Consider the following 15,054-nt stretch of genomic DNA (forward strand, 5'->3'; position numbering starts at 1 on the left):
CAGGGTGCTTTGTGCAGAGAGAAAAGCAGGTCTGTTGCTATAGTCGTCTGTGCGCTCATGGCAGAAGGGGCCGGGGTCAGAGGAGAGTGTGGGGGGCCAGGGGAGGCCTGGGCAGAGGGGAGCACGGAGGGGGGGGCGGTGGCAGGGTGCTCAGACCAGAGGAAAGACTCCAGTCCAAAGACTCCAGTCATTGCTTAAGAGGAACATGTCTGAGACGAGAACAGAGGAGACGCGCCTTCGGAAAAACAGCCTACGTTCCTAATAACGCTCCCTGGTTGTCCACACAGACCTCCATTCTCCCCGTGGCATTTCCCAGCTCCGTTCCTGGCAGCCCCTAGAAAGCTAGCTGCCCGGCCACCACTGCCAGGGCGGTGACACAAGGCAGGTGCGTGGGGCGCAGAGGAGTAGCCCCACCCCCACGCCTCCACCCGGTCAGCAGGGGCAGTGGGGCGATTCGGAGACATACCTGCCCCAAGGGGAGACAGACATGGGGGCCAATAAGCCCCACGGTTTGAGAAGGTGATCCCAGAGCGGCCGGTGTCACCCCTGGCGGGTACTTCCAGTCCCTCCCCACCTGTAGCCCCTCTCCATGCCCTGGCTGCCGAGGGCCTTCTCTTTCTTCAGTGCGGAGTTCCTTTTAAATCCGTGCCTCTCACTCCTCTGCTTAAAAACCTTCAACAACTTTCTCGTGTTTTTAGAATAAAGGCCACAGTGATAATCATAAAAGACATAATAAGTTAGGGGCACCTGGGTGGTGGCTCAGTGGGTTAAGCGTCTGACTCCTGGTTTCGGCTCAGGTCAGGATCTTGGGATCCACGAGTTCGAGCCCCGCGTCGGGCTCTGCGCTCCAGGAAGGGCGAAGGGCTGGAGGTGGGAAGGCACTCAGCACATTTGAAACAGAAGTTGTGTTAAGTTTGTTCGGCTGGTATGTGCAGCACAAGGGGGAGAAGGGGGTCAGGAGGTCGGAAGGAGGTGACTGCACCGTTACCTTTGAACGGGCTCTGGCAACAAATACCGCCTGCACAGCTCACGCCACGGAAATTTCTATCACGCAGCTCTGCAGGCTGGACGTCCAAGCCGGTCCCCTCCTCCCAGTGTCCCCAGGAGGCGGGGAGAGAGGAAGCTCTGGTCTCTCCCTCCTTCTATGAAGGCATCAGTTCCATCAGGAGGGGGCGCCACTCTCATGACCTAATCTAACCCTCATCTCCCCAAATACCATCGCACTGGGGATTAGGGCCTCAGCATACAAAGTTTGGAGGGACATCAACATTCAGTCCATAGCAAGCATGTTAAGGATCTTGGATTGTGACTTCCGAAAGATGGGGAGCCATTGAACTTGTCACGGCAAATGCGAAGGTGACACATCAGATTGGCTATTTGTCTGTTTATTTTTAAGCAGCCTCCACACCCAGCCCGGCGCCCACCTTGGGGTTCCATCCCACAACCCTGAGATCAAGACCTGAGCCGAGATCAAGAGTCAGATGCTTAAGCCACTGAGCTACCCAGGGGCCCCCAGATTTGCATTTTAGAAAGCTCGCCCACTCATGCTTGACAAGTGGGTCTCAGAGGGCAGGTGTGGACGTGCGGAGATCTCTTCGGGTTTTTACGGTAGGCCCGAGGAGGGTCACGGTGCCTTAGACTAGGATGACGTGGAGATGGGCAGAGCGACCAGTCACCAGACTAAAGGTGGGATCCACGGGCCTCCATGGAGTGCAGAGAGGGTGGCAGAGGAGGGGGGTCCGGGGGCGGGGGGGACGTGGAGTGTGGCGCACAGATGGACTGGAGACGGAAATTGGGGGGCATCTGGGTGGAGCCCTGGTGCTGCAGGAAATGCCTTGGAAGACTGGAGGGGGGGGGGGGGGCGGGACGTCTGCACCAAGGAGAGGAGCAGTGAGCAGAGGGCAGGGAAGCGGCCCAGTGGGTGGCCCTTTGTCTAGGATGAGTGAGTGGGCGGGACACCAGCCACCGAGGCGCCTCTGTAATTCTGTAGCTCTCCCTGCAGAGCTAATGCGTATTCGAATGGCCCAAATAAACCAGGCACTTCCTCTACCTTGGGCGCTCAGGGAGCCTCACTCCATTACTGAGCAGGAGACCCAGAATCTTTGCTGACGTCCATCGACGCCAGATTTGCCGTGACACCCCTGTTCTCTGTCATTTGCTGAGCCACATAAATCACCGAACGGTGAGTGACTGAAATGTTTTCCCCAAGGATCTGCTCTTTGTTGAACATGTCCTGCTCCGTGGGGCGGCTGGCTGGCTCAGTCGAAAGAGCCTATGACTCTGGATTTGGGGGTCATGAGTTCGAGCCCCATGTCGGGCTCTGTGCTGACAGCTTAGAGCCTGGAGCCTGCCTCCGATTCTGTGTCTCCCTCTCTCTCTCTGCCCTTCCCCTGCTCACGCTGTCTCTCTGTCTCTCAAAAATAAATAAATGTAGGGGCTCCTGGGTGGCTCAGTCGGTTGAGCGTCCGACTTCGGCTCAGGTCATGATCTCGCAGTCCGTGAGTTCGAGCCCCGCGTCAGGCTCTGTGCCGACGGCTCGGAGCCTGGAGCCTGCTTCGGATTCTGTGTCTCCCTCTCTCTCTGCCCCTCGCCCCGTTCATGCTCTGTCTCTCTCTGTCTCAAAAATAAATAAACGTTAAAAAATTTTTTTAAATAAATTAAAAATAAAAATATAAAGACACAGGATGACTTTTTAATGCCTAGCAGGCACTATATCTTTCCAAGAAGTTTTTACACCTCAATCCCTGATAAGAGAAAATGCCTTCCCTAAATCCCATCTCTCGGGAGAGGGAACCTCGTACCCTAAGAACAGAACTCTGCTCCTTGCTTTCTCTCTCTGACAACGGCTGGTGTTGTGAGACAGAAAATCCCTGTTGTGGTCCCGGCCAAGCGTAGCTGCTGGCCACTTACTAATGTTATTTTGAGGCCGTCGCGAAACTCATTTGTGGTCCATGAAAACAGGGGTCCGGGACTCGTGCTTGGAACGAATGGGCCAGCTCTAAACAAGTGTTGGATGTTGGTTGCTTCAAACCAAAAATATACTTAGCATTTCGTTCATTTATTTCTCCTGGTCCATTTGCTAATATCCCTATTAGTTCTCGGAAATGCGACTTTAATACTGCACCGAGTCGCACGTGTTTCCCTGGTAACTGCACTGGAGCTGACCAGGATGCAATCTGTAGAGGAAAAGTGCAGGTCGGCAAAGCCAAGTCTTGGCCTCGTTGCGAACGACACCGTCTTGCCTTCAAGGGGCTAGTGGATTAACACGCGTTTGCCGTGTACTCGGTACTCCAGGGAAGAAAAAGGTACCACCTCGTCCTCAAAGAATTTACAAGTTAAATTTCGAAATAAGATTTCACGGGGACGGACAGAAGCGACCTGGCGTGCACTGGGTTCTCAAGTCGCCCATTAGACCCTTGCTACTGAGACTGTGGCCCCGATGGCCCCCCGGTAGGCACCTGGAAGCTTGTGCAAAATGCAGTCCCCGCAGCCTGCTGGTCTGACGCGTGAGAGCCTCCTGTTCACAGGACCCCCAGGTGGGAAATCCGCACGGGGAAAGTGGGACAGGCGCTGGACCCCCCTGGTGTCTCCACGGATGCTCCCAGAAAGGGAGATGCCAGGGCTATCTTATTCAGGAAGTGGATTCTCGTACGAACAGATCTTAGTTCAAAATCGGTTTCATCTCCTGCTTCCTCCGTCTCTCTGGCTCCTCTGCTCTAACCCGTGTCCCGTGCCAGTGCCCAAGTGACCCGTGGAAGGCAGGTGATGGCCCCTCGGCCTTCACGCCCGCCTGCGACTCCCTTACAAACGGGCCAGGTCCTTCCAGCCTGCCCCAGTTGGGTTCCACAGGACACAGGCAAGCAGGACACAGGACTGGCACCCGGGGAAAGGTGGCAGGGCCCAGGTGGGCAGAGGGACACTGGACTACAAATAGCCACCCCAAAGTCTTCCGGCCTAAGAGGCCGCCTACCTGGAGGGGGAGGTCCAGGCCCTCATTTCTGCATCCGCCCATGATGCTCTGGGAGCAGCCTCTGGCAGGTTCTAGAGAGAAGCTCGACCGGCTTCAGGTGGCTCATCCAAGGTTACAGGTGAGAGGGGACAGCCTAGTGACCGAGGACAGGGGACAGGGAGCACCGCGGCGCTGCCCCCTGTGAGGTCAGTGTGGGAGCTAAGACAAGGTCGGCAACTGCCCCGACTCGGGCTGGGGCCTTGGGCCGGGGCCGGGGAGATGCGCGTGGCCTGAAAGCTTGACCAACCGCCTGGGGGACTTGCAAGGGGCACGTGGGGCTTCTGTGGCAAGCGCTGGGGACAAAAAGCATGGACGGACGTATACCAGCAGCCTGCACGTTCTTGAAGCTGAGGCTGGAGGCCAGGAAGTTACTTCAGGGACAGCTTAGCAACCGCTTGTTACAATGTTGGGGGCCGTCTGTCTTTGAATCCGACTGTCCTTAAACATGAGCGGTCCAGTCCATTTTCCTGTTTTCTTCTCGGTAAATTGGGGATCGTAATAGAAGTGACATCCCGGGAATGTTGCAAGGATTAAACGGGACAAGTGGGGATCTCAGAACGACGCCTGCTTCGTGTCACGTGGTCCAGCAGTGAATGATGCTTTCGATAAACCCGTCGTTGGATAAACCCCCACCCGTGTGGCAGTGTGGTCACTCACTTCTGTGATCGTGTGTGGATTGTTTTGTTCTGTTTGCTTAAAAAGAAAATTTTTGTAGTGTTTGTTTATTTTTGAGAGAGAGCACGAGCGGAGGAGGGGCAGAGAGAGAGAGAGAGAGAATTGGAAGCAGGCTCCATCCAGGCTCCATCCAGGCTCCATCCAGGCTCCGAGCTCTCAGCACAGAGCCCCGTGCGGGGCTCGAACCCACAAACTAGGAGATCGTGACCCGAGCCGAAGTCGGACGCTCAACCGACTGAGCCACCCAGGCGCCCACTTTGCAGTTTTTTTGCTGGTTGGGAGGCGGGCAAATGACTCCAGAACCCGTGTCGGTGGGCCTGGGTGGGAGGCGGAGAGGACCGGTTCTCAGGAGTCATCCCCGGTGGGAACAGCCTCCGAGCTGCCCAGCTGCCTTTCCCATTCATACAGCTAAGGAGGCGGAAGCGAGGTACGGGGTCGACTCTTGCTTTTTGCATCGGGGTCACTTGTTAATCGCTCTTGCGACGGGGTTGGGCGCAAGCAAAAAATGCAGGTGGTACAATCTCAGCACCTTCCCTCCGCCTTTGCTCCCCCTCCCCCGCCCCTGCACTTGGCCCGGACCCCGCACCTGACATGTCTGCGAGCTCTCTGCCCTCCATTCTCATAGATGCGTTAGGAGAAAAGACAGATGCTCCGATAGGAGGGTGTATGTGTTTGGAAAGGTGTCTGTATACTTTTTACAACAACAAGTAGCTGGACGTGATCAATGGATCGCTCGTGACCTCAGCTTTCCAGTCTTGTGAGGCCACAAGATGGCGTCACGCAGCCACAAAATAGTCTCAGACCTGGGGAAAGGGCAAATCTGTCCCTTGTCTGCGCTGTTCAACTGCCGCAGGCTCGTTGGAAGCCCAGGGAGGTCCCTTCCCGCACGGGCCTGTGTCCCTGAGAGGCCTCAACTGACAGAGGGGGACAGTGGAGTTATCCCTGCAGACAGGTGGATGGCGTAGGAGATTTTATCCTTCCTTCCTCTCTCCATTCCCTTCTTCCCTCCTTCCTTCCTCCCTCTCTCCCTTGTTCCTTCCTTCCTCCCTCCTTCCTTCCTTCCTCCCTCCCTCCCTTCTCCTCTCCCTTCCTCCCTCCTTCCCTCCTTCCTTGCTTCCTTCCTTCCTTCCTCCTTTCTCCTTCTTTCCTCCTTCCTTCCTCTTTCCTCCCTCCCTCTTTCCTTCCATCCTTTCTTCCTCTCTTTCTCCCTCTCCTTCTTTCTCACCCCTCCCCTCCTCTCCTTCCTTCCCTCCCACGTTTCTCTCTTTCCCTCTCTCTCTCATATTCAGAAGCCTCCACCTCCTTAATTACTTTTTTCTGTGGCCAGAGGAAGAGCAGAGCCTCCCCCCCCCCCCCCCCCCCACGGGAACAACTCTGTGTCACAGGCTTTGTGGAAGGACGTCTCCATCCTGGCTGTGCTGCTTTGACAGATGACAGTTCTTTTCCCTGACTAGTTGGTGTCCTCTGAGTTCTGGTTAGGGATGCCTGCTGGATGACGGATGCTTGGGATGTGGGGAAGAAAGGCAGAAGGAAATGGCAGGTAAAATTACACTTCCTAATAACCCACAGCCCACTGGCAGATACTTGAGGCAGGCAGAGAGTAACGTTTCTCCCGGAACTCCCTACAGTCTTAACGTTAATGCTTGGCCAACCTTAGCTTGACAATAGCTAGGCCTCCACATCCTGTGAGTCTTCCTTAGCCTGTGAAAGTCTCACTGGAAACTTCCCCTGGACTTTACCTCCCCCCGCCCCACGGCACAGCCCCATAGCATAGCATAGTCTCTCCTCATGATCCTGGGCCGGCTCTTCCTGCCCACGGGTCCTGTCCCCATGCTCTAATAAAATCACCTTTCTGCACCGAAGACGTCTCAAGAATCCTTCCCGGCCACCAGCTCTGGCCCCCGCCATGGCAGACCCCCATCACGTGCACTGCTCTCGCGGACCTGGGCTGAGACCAGCATCCCAGCTAGCGCGGTGGCCGTGGCAGTCACCACGGCAGAACTTGTCGATTTGGCGAATGGTCCACGATGAAAACTGGGAACTGCCATTCAGGGCACTGCGTAGGGGTTAGCCGGTAGCTTCTGGACCTGAAGAGCCGGTTCCAACCCTGAAACCGTGCTGTGTGAGTGATCTGACATGCTGGTTCCCCTTCTGTATCCGCTGTCCTTATGTGGAAGGGGGGACATAAGACCTGCAAAGGGCCTAGAGCACCTGAAGCGCGTCGCATACGATCGTTACCGCAAGGCCATCATGCTGGGAGTAGCTCCCCTTTGTCCTGCAGGATGTCTCCTTTCGGAATAGTTTTGGCCTCCCCCAAATGTCGCAAACGTAAGTAGAGTTTGCTTCTGCCTTTCCCCTAATTGCCTGACGTGAACCTCCTACATGACGGGACCGCAGGGATCTGGACCAGGAAGTGAACGCTGATGCAGTGCCGCCCGCTAATCTGCAGGTGGCGCTCTATCTCCGCAGCTGTCCCGTCCGCGCGCCGCTGGCAGGTGCGGGCCTGGCCTCCAGCTTCTGTTCGGGCCCCGGGGTCTCCAGCCCGGGGCGGCTTTTCAGTCCTGATGTTTCACACCCTTAACGCTTTTGCAGAGTAGTGGCCCGTGATTTTGTACCTGCCCCTTGTCTGGGGATGATCTGGGATTTCCCCATGATTCGGCTGAGGTCGGGCCCTTTGGCAAGAGTGGCGCCCGCGGGCTCCTTGGCGCGTCCCGCCCGGAAGCGGGGTGTGCAGAAATGTTACAGACACGGCTGACTTGGATCCCTTGGGTCGGGGGCCATCCGCCAGAGTCCTTCACTGGAGCCTTGCTGTTTTCCCCTCTGTGACCGATGAGGAGATTTACTGACGGTGTGCCTATCATTTCGCCTTGAATTTACCATCAATGATGACTGGCCCACGCCCATTACGACTGGCGCTGCCTGCCGGAAACTTCCATCAGCTACTCAATACTTGTGGCAGGGGCGCCTGGGCGGCTCAGTCGGTTAGGCGTCCCACTTCAGCTCAGGTCACGATCTCTCGGTCCGCGAGTTCGAGCCCCGCGTCGGGCTCTGGGCTGATGGCCGGGAGCCTGGAGCCTGCTTCCGATTCTGTGTCTCCCTCTCTCTCTGCCCCAACCCCGCTCGTGCTCTCTCTGTGTCTCTCAAAAATAAACATTAAAAACTGTTTTAAAATCTATCTTGGGGCATTCTAAGGAATAGAGGCCCCTCCTCCCCCGTGTACGCATGCATCGGTGTGTGTGTTCACTCATTCATTCCGTTCGTTATTCAGTTATAGGACTGTGGACTTCTGGGTCTTTATTTTACTCTGGAGTTAGGAATTGCCATCGTTACTGGTTTTGTTGCTCAGATTTTCCCAGACTGGGAGCGCCGCAAGCCGGCTCTCGTGTTCCTTCAATATGCCCTCATCGTTTTTTGAGGGCTTCCTTCATTTCTGGCACCATAAGATGTGCCGGACTCATCGTGCGTTTCCCCACCCCACCTGGAGTCCACCGTTTACCGGGGAGCCCCGGTTTCTTTTCCCGGAAATTCATATTTATGAACGGATGTCTGGCCGAGTTCTGGGTGTGCACGTTATCCCCGGGGGACCTAGCCTCTAGGCCACCCGAGCGGGGGGAATCAGATACACGTGTACGTGTGTGTGTGTATGTACATAGATTACATTTATATGCATAATATATAATACACGATAAATACATATATGTTATATAGATGTATACACTCACATCACGAGCTCTTTCTTATGCCTCCCACCTTGCCTTTTTTGCGTCATCTGTTCTGCAAATAAGAAACCACAGCATAGCTAGGTATTTGCTAGATTCAACGCCGCATCGTTTCAGAATTTCTTGCCCGCACCGTGGTGGAAAACACATTTCCCGATGAGAGTACAGGATTTGTGTGCAGCTTCACAATGGGCAGTCGGTACACCGTGCTCCAAACGGATACATGTTAGTTATTTTCTCCCCGCCCCCCCCCCATGCGGTTATGTGGTTCACCCATGTGCGCGGAAGGCCATTTAGTGCTACCCCAAATGGGGTCCCCCACGGCCCGGCTGAAGTATTTATTTTGGGGAGAGTTGTTCTAAGAGGACTGTACCCAAGCACACTCAGCCTCTTTTCCTCCTTTCCGTCCCCCTCCTGCCGTCCTCCCCACCCCCCCACCCCCTGCAGGTAGGTTTCCGCATTAATTCCTGGTTTATGCTTCTTGTATTTCGTTTACAGAAAAGATCAGATGCATGTACACTCTCCCACGGCCTTCCTTCTTACATGAGGATGCCGTGTTGGCTTTTTTCACTTAACAATATATCCTGAAATCAGACAATATCAGTTCTTAGAGACTTTTCTCTCCCCCCACCCTCCAGCTCTCTTTTCAAAAAAAATTTTTTAGGGGCGCCTGGGTGGCTCAGTAGGTTGAGCGTCGGACTTCCGCTCAGGTCATGATCTCGCAGTTCGTGAGTTCGAGCCCCGCATCGCGCCCTGTGCTGACGGCTTGGAGCCTGGAACCTGCTTCAGATTCTGTGTCCCCTTCTCTCTCCGCCCCACCCCTACTTGTGCTCTGTCTCTGTCTTTCAAAAATGATTAAACATAAAAAAAATTTTTTTAATTAAAAAAAATTTTTTTCATGTTTATTTTTGAGAAAAAGAGAGACAGAGAGTGAGTGGGGGAGGGACAGAGAGAGAGAGGGAGACACAGAATCCAAAGCAGGTTCCAGAGAGACAGAGAGTGAGTGGGGGAGGGACAGAGAGAGAGAGACACAGAATCCAAAGCAGGTTCCAGGCTCCCAGCTGTCAGCACAGAGCCTGACCTGGGGCTTGAACTCACAAATGTGTGAGAGCCTGACCTGAGCCAAAGTCGGACGTTTAACCAAGTGAGCCATCCAGGTGCCCCTCTCTCTTTTTTGTTACACCAGCCAAATACTATGTTATGTTGCAAAGTTTTCTCAATGACTACTACTCTTTCTATAATTTTTCAATACAAAACAATGCTGTAATGATTTTTAAAAATCTTCTTTAATGTTTATTCATTTTTAAGAAAGAGAGAGAGTGCAAGTGGAGGAGGGGCAGAGAGAGAGGGAGACACAGAATCCGAAGCAGGCTCCAGGCCCTGAGCTGTCAGCACAGAGCCCAACACGGGGCTCGAACCCACAAACTGCGAGATCATGACCTGAGCCGCAGTCGGATGCTCAACCGACCGAGCCACCCAGGCGCCCCGATGCTGTGATGATTAACCTAATGCACGTATATACATAACTTGCAATTATAAGTTCTGTACTGCTGTGCAACAAATGTCTCCAGATGTGGTAGCTTAAAACAGCGACCATTGACCATCGCACGGCATCTGTGGTCAAGAGTCTGTGAGCAGCGTGGCACAGCCATCGGCGAGGGTCTCCCCTGCGAGGCTGCAGACAGGCCGGAGGGCAGGGCCGCGGTCTCACTTGAAGGCTGGGCTGAGGGAGGACCACCCCCCAGCTCACATGCGTTGCTGTCGGCAGGAGGTAATTCCTCACCGGGTGTCGGGCTACGAGCCTCAGGCCCTCGCTGTCTCGAGGCCAGAGGTCCCCTCCACTCCGTGGTTGTCTGTCCACAGAGCCGGTGTGGTAGACACAGTCTGTTTTGCTGTGATCCTGTAGTGGACTGTCCGTAGCTGTCTGATCACCCTGAATCCCGTGTCTCTGTAACAATCTCCTGGATTCCTTTCTTTTCTGACCCGAGTGCTTCCTTCAAGAGCATTTCCCACGTGTGGCAATTGTTTGAGGCTTTATGTGAGTGAGAAAATGTATATTATACTCTCACATCTGAATGACAATTTGGATAAGAAATTTAACACTCAGAACTTTCCTTTTAACACATTACAAGCATTATATACCATTATCCTCACATAGCATTTATCAACCTTTTTAGCCCTTGGTAGGTAGAGTGAAGAAATAATTCATCATTTAACCAGGACACTTTTGAGTGAGCGGGACGCTACTAATAATTAAGCTTGGACGGGAGGTGCAAACCGGGAAGGTTGTAGGTAAACTAAGACACGCGGTTTATTTATTCATAGGTTTGTTTGTCATCCTATTTATAGATGGTCTATTCCTTTTCTCTGGAAGGTTTTAGAACTTTCCTTTTGCATCTGATATTCTTGGGCTTTGCTATACTACCCCCACGTGTGGTTTTTCTGTCATCCCTGCTTGGCCTTCTTTGCGTTCTTTATGCTTGAACTACTCCCTCCTTCTCTCCTCCCTCCCCCCATCTACGTTCCAGTGAGTTCCAGTGAGTTCCGCCCTAATCCCTCAGGCTTTTATTGTAGCCAAAGGCGGAGACACACTTATCCTGCCAACAGGAGCCATTCAGTCCATTTGAGATTTATCACTGCAGCTTTTAAGGAGACATTCCGTCTTGTGTCTGCAGTAGGCTTTAAGTTTTGAGCACTTGCAGGAGCTAAGGCATGGAGAAGAGTCTCTGGGCCCGGGCCTCTGGTCTTCCCTAAGGAGGCATTGCATTCTAGTAACTGTAAAAGGTATTTCCAGATGCCTGTGGCCTCTGCTAATTTCTCGTCGGGAATGGCGGACACGGGGAGGAAGAAGTCGTGCTCCTGTGCGAGGTCGGTCGAGTCCTTAATTGCGGACGCAACGTGCTCTGGCCAGCGTAAGCAGAAGAGGGTCGACTACGGGCTGTGAGGTCAGTCACAGGGTGGTGTGGAACGGGAGGAGCGCGGAGACGGGGCGTGTGTCCCGGGCCAGCCTGTGACCCGCGCCCTGGACGGGGAGGACGAGAGAGCCAGCCCCAGGGTCCCTGCCAGCTCCCTGCCTGGCGGCTGCTGCCAGACCACATGTGGTTTTCAGGCAGGAGCTGCGTGGGCCAGGGAGGCAGATGCTCTAGGAGAGCCCGCCTGGGGACGCTCGCCTCCAGAGGGAAGCAGGGCGTGGGAGCGCCCGGTTGGCACCTGCCTGGCACCGGGGAGGCGCCTCGGGAGGCAGAGCCGATAAACAGGAAGTTTGGGAACTTCCGAAAATACGCGAAGGCTGTTTGAATCCTTCTGGGCCTCGGTTTATGACAAACATTCACTCCCCACGATCCCCAGGGAGCCTGCCGTCCAACCACAGAGATTTCGGAACTGCCTGTCGTCTGGGTGACCCAGATAGACCCAAGATGTCACGCCTACCCTGAGACATCAACACGGAAAAACAGTTCCCTGGAGGGCTTGTCTAAGTCTCCTTTCCAGACGAAAAGGAAGACCTTGAAGTTTTAAATGAAATTTGCAGGGGCACCTGGGTGGCTCAGTCGGGTGAGCATCCGATTTCGGCTCAGGTCAGGACCTTGTGGTCATGAGTCCGAGTCCCGCGTCGGCTCTTGCTGTCAGCCTGTTGGTGCAGAGTCTGCTTCCGATCCTGGTCCCCCCTCTCTCTGCCCCTCCCCTGCTTGTGCTGTCCCCAAAATAAATATTAAAAGAAAATAATGAAATTGGCAGAGTTCTCCCTTATGCGTCCAGCATTTTTCAGACTGCTTTAAAAACATCGTAAGCCTTCTATTTACTGAGACGTCACCTCATTGAACCAGAGGGCTTTCAGATCAGTCTAGAAAAAGCACTTGCTGAGATGCCTTCCTCGCCCCTCAGGTCTGACACACCCCAGGCGTTTTTAAAGACTTACTCTGTGCAGCAACTTCTGCAAACTACGACAGAAAATCATCAAGTTAGGATTCTTTTAAAAAATTTTAAAAAATATTTATTTCTGAGAGAGAGAGAGAGATTGAGAGAGAGAGAATGAGCAGGGGAGGGGCAGAGAAACAGGGAAACAAACAATCAAGAGAAGGCTCCAGTCTCCGAGCTGCCAGCACAGAGCCCGACGCGGGGCTCGAACCCACAAACCACAAGATCATGATCTGAAGTCGGACGCCCAACCGCCTGAGCCACCCAGGCGCCCCTAAGTTATATAATTCTTAATTAGCAAGGCTTTTAGGAGGAAGTGGAGTGTGGTTGAACCGAAATGCAGAAGAACTTGAAAGACTGGGTCCGCTGACCACTCTATTACTGTGTTGATAGTCTCCGTTTTCTCTGTTCTGTGCAAAGTGCCTCAGCCACTGGGGAGGAAGGGGCCACGCGTGCCCAGGGCGTGCTCCCGGATCGTCTGTCCGAGTGCTCTGCCCCGGGCTCTGACACGTTTCTCTCGGCCAAAAGCAAACGCTGCGGTGAAACTCCCTACCGCCCACGTTAGCCTTGCAGTGGCCTCGGGCCGACCCTTCCCCGGGCTGACGCCCAAGTGTGGCCAAAAGCAGTGTCACTGTGAGGACTGATGAGTTCTGGCCCAAACAAGTCAACTCTACCTTTTCCCACTTCGTTTCTAGTGCTGTCACCGACCTACACAGTTCAACTGTCTACTCTCGTCCCGATGTGAAAGTTCTACCTCGTGCCTGCCCTTTCTGACTTCTGTCCGTAAATGCCCGTGGCACCCACGGTTTCCACGGACCAGGCTATGTACTTGCGCGCCGAGGCTCACGTCGTGTAAATCCGAACAATTCTCTCTGAACAGCCTCCTGACTTCGTGGGAGTCCGTTTAACCTTGCTCTGGGAGATTCTAGGGAGATGGACAGAATCAAACCTTTTTAAAAAAAATTTTTTTTAACATTCATTTCTTTTTGAGAGACGGAGAGAGAGCAGGAGCGGGGGAGGGGCAGGGAGAGAGGGAAACATAGCATCCCAAGCAGGCTCCAGGCTCCGAGCGGTCAGCACAGAGTCCCAGGCAGGGCTCGAACCCACGAACACGTGAGCCGAAGTCGGTCGCTCAACCGGCTGAGCCACCCAGGCGCCCCTGTACTTAAGACCTTTAAAGGACTATAGTTGTGTACTTAAAAATACAAACAAAAAAACCCAAGACCACTGTCACAGTGACACCACTTTCGGCCGCACTTGGCTGTCAGCCTGGGGAAGGGTCAGCCCAGGGAAGGGTGCGTCTCTGCCTCTGGCGGAGAGAAACGGATCAGAGCCCGGGGCAGAGCACTTCAGGCAAGCGACTCCGCGAGCACGCCCTGGGCACGCGTGCCCCCTCCCTCCCCATGTGGCTACTGCGCTCGTAGAGATCGCATTGCTCAGATGGGCCTGTCACCTCGAAGTGCGCTCGCAGGCTGACCCCCGATTTCCTGCACTGAGAAAACTGGCCCAAAGCTACCACGCCCTCAGAACTATCAGCTCCAAGAACTGCAAAAGCCTTCACGTTTAAAACAAACCTGAGCAATGGCAGTGAACTCGGGGCGCCTGGGTGGCTCAGTGGGTTAAGCGTCCGACTTCGGCTCAGGTCATGATCTCACGGTCTGTGGGTTCGAGCCCCGCGTGGGGCTCTGTGCTGACAGCTCAGAGCCTGGAGCCTGCTTCAGATTCTGTGTCTCCCCCTCTCTGCCCCTCCCTCACTCATGCTCTGTCTCTCTCTGTCTCAGAAATAAATAAACATAAAAAAAATTTTTTAAAATAAAATAAAATCGAGTGAAAAAGGAAAGAGTGGAGCACGTATCCTGCCGTTTCAGTAGGGCTGTGTTTGTAAGTGAGCGTCCTGCTGATAAACAGAAATAGAAAACCACCATTTAACCAGCACCACGCACCTGTTGGTTTCGGTGGGAATGTCCAGGCGGGGCTGCGATATGGTCCCATCTGCCGCAGACAGACCTTCCAGAGCCCCTGAAAGCAGTTCCGCCAGGGTTCGTTAGGAATATGGCGGATGTTGGCTAACGGGCCAAGGAACATCACTTGCTGTGCCCGTAGGTAAAGCAGCTGTGTCCTTTCGTAGTCAAGCTGCCAGGGGCTCATCCTCCTCGTGCCACCCTCCCGAGGTTCCTGTCACCTCCACCCAAACCAGCAAAACCCTGGGAGTGCTGTGGGCCCGCCCGGCTCAGCTCAGCTCTCAGCAGGTGCCTGGGGGCTGACAGTGAGGCCGGGGCTTTCTGGGGGTTTTCCTGCCCGGAGCGGCCCCTTTCTGCACGGACCCCTGCCGCTGCTCTCCCGCAAGGGCTCCAGTGCCAGGTAACTCGGGCTTTGCTTTAGATGATGTGGCCATTATCTCTGAGGCCATCCAAGTGACTTCCAAGTGATGCAATGTCGACATGCCAGGGCCCACGCTCACTTTCTCACTAGCGTGTAAACGCGCCATCCAGACGGACCCCGCAACGCACCTGGGAAGCCAAGGTCCAAGTGGAAGAGGACGGAGACGAACGAGCCCAGCCTGGGTCCCGCCGGGCGGGCGTGTGGCCGAGGGCACGGTGCCAGCCGCCTGCGGAGGAAGGATTAGGAAACAAAAGGCCGTTGAGGGTCCGGTTTCCTCAAGCTGGCAGTGGCCGTTCTCGCCCTGAGCCGCCACGCCAGGACCCCCGCTGTCTGTGGCGCGCAGTCAGGAAGCGC

The sequence above is a fragment of the Panthera onca genome, chromosome B2 (genome assembly GCF_046562875.1).
Source record: "Panthera onca isolate mPanOnc1 chromosome B2, mPanOnc1 haplotype 2, whole genome shotgun sequence".
NCBI lineage: Eukaryota > Metazoa > Chordata > Mammalia > Carnivora > Felidae > Panthera > Panthera onca.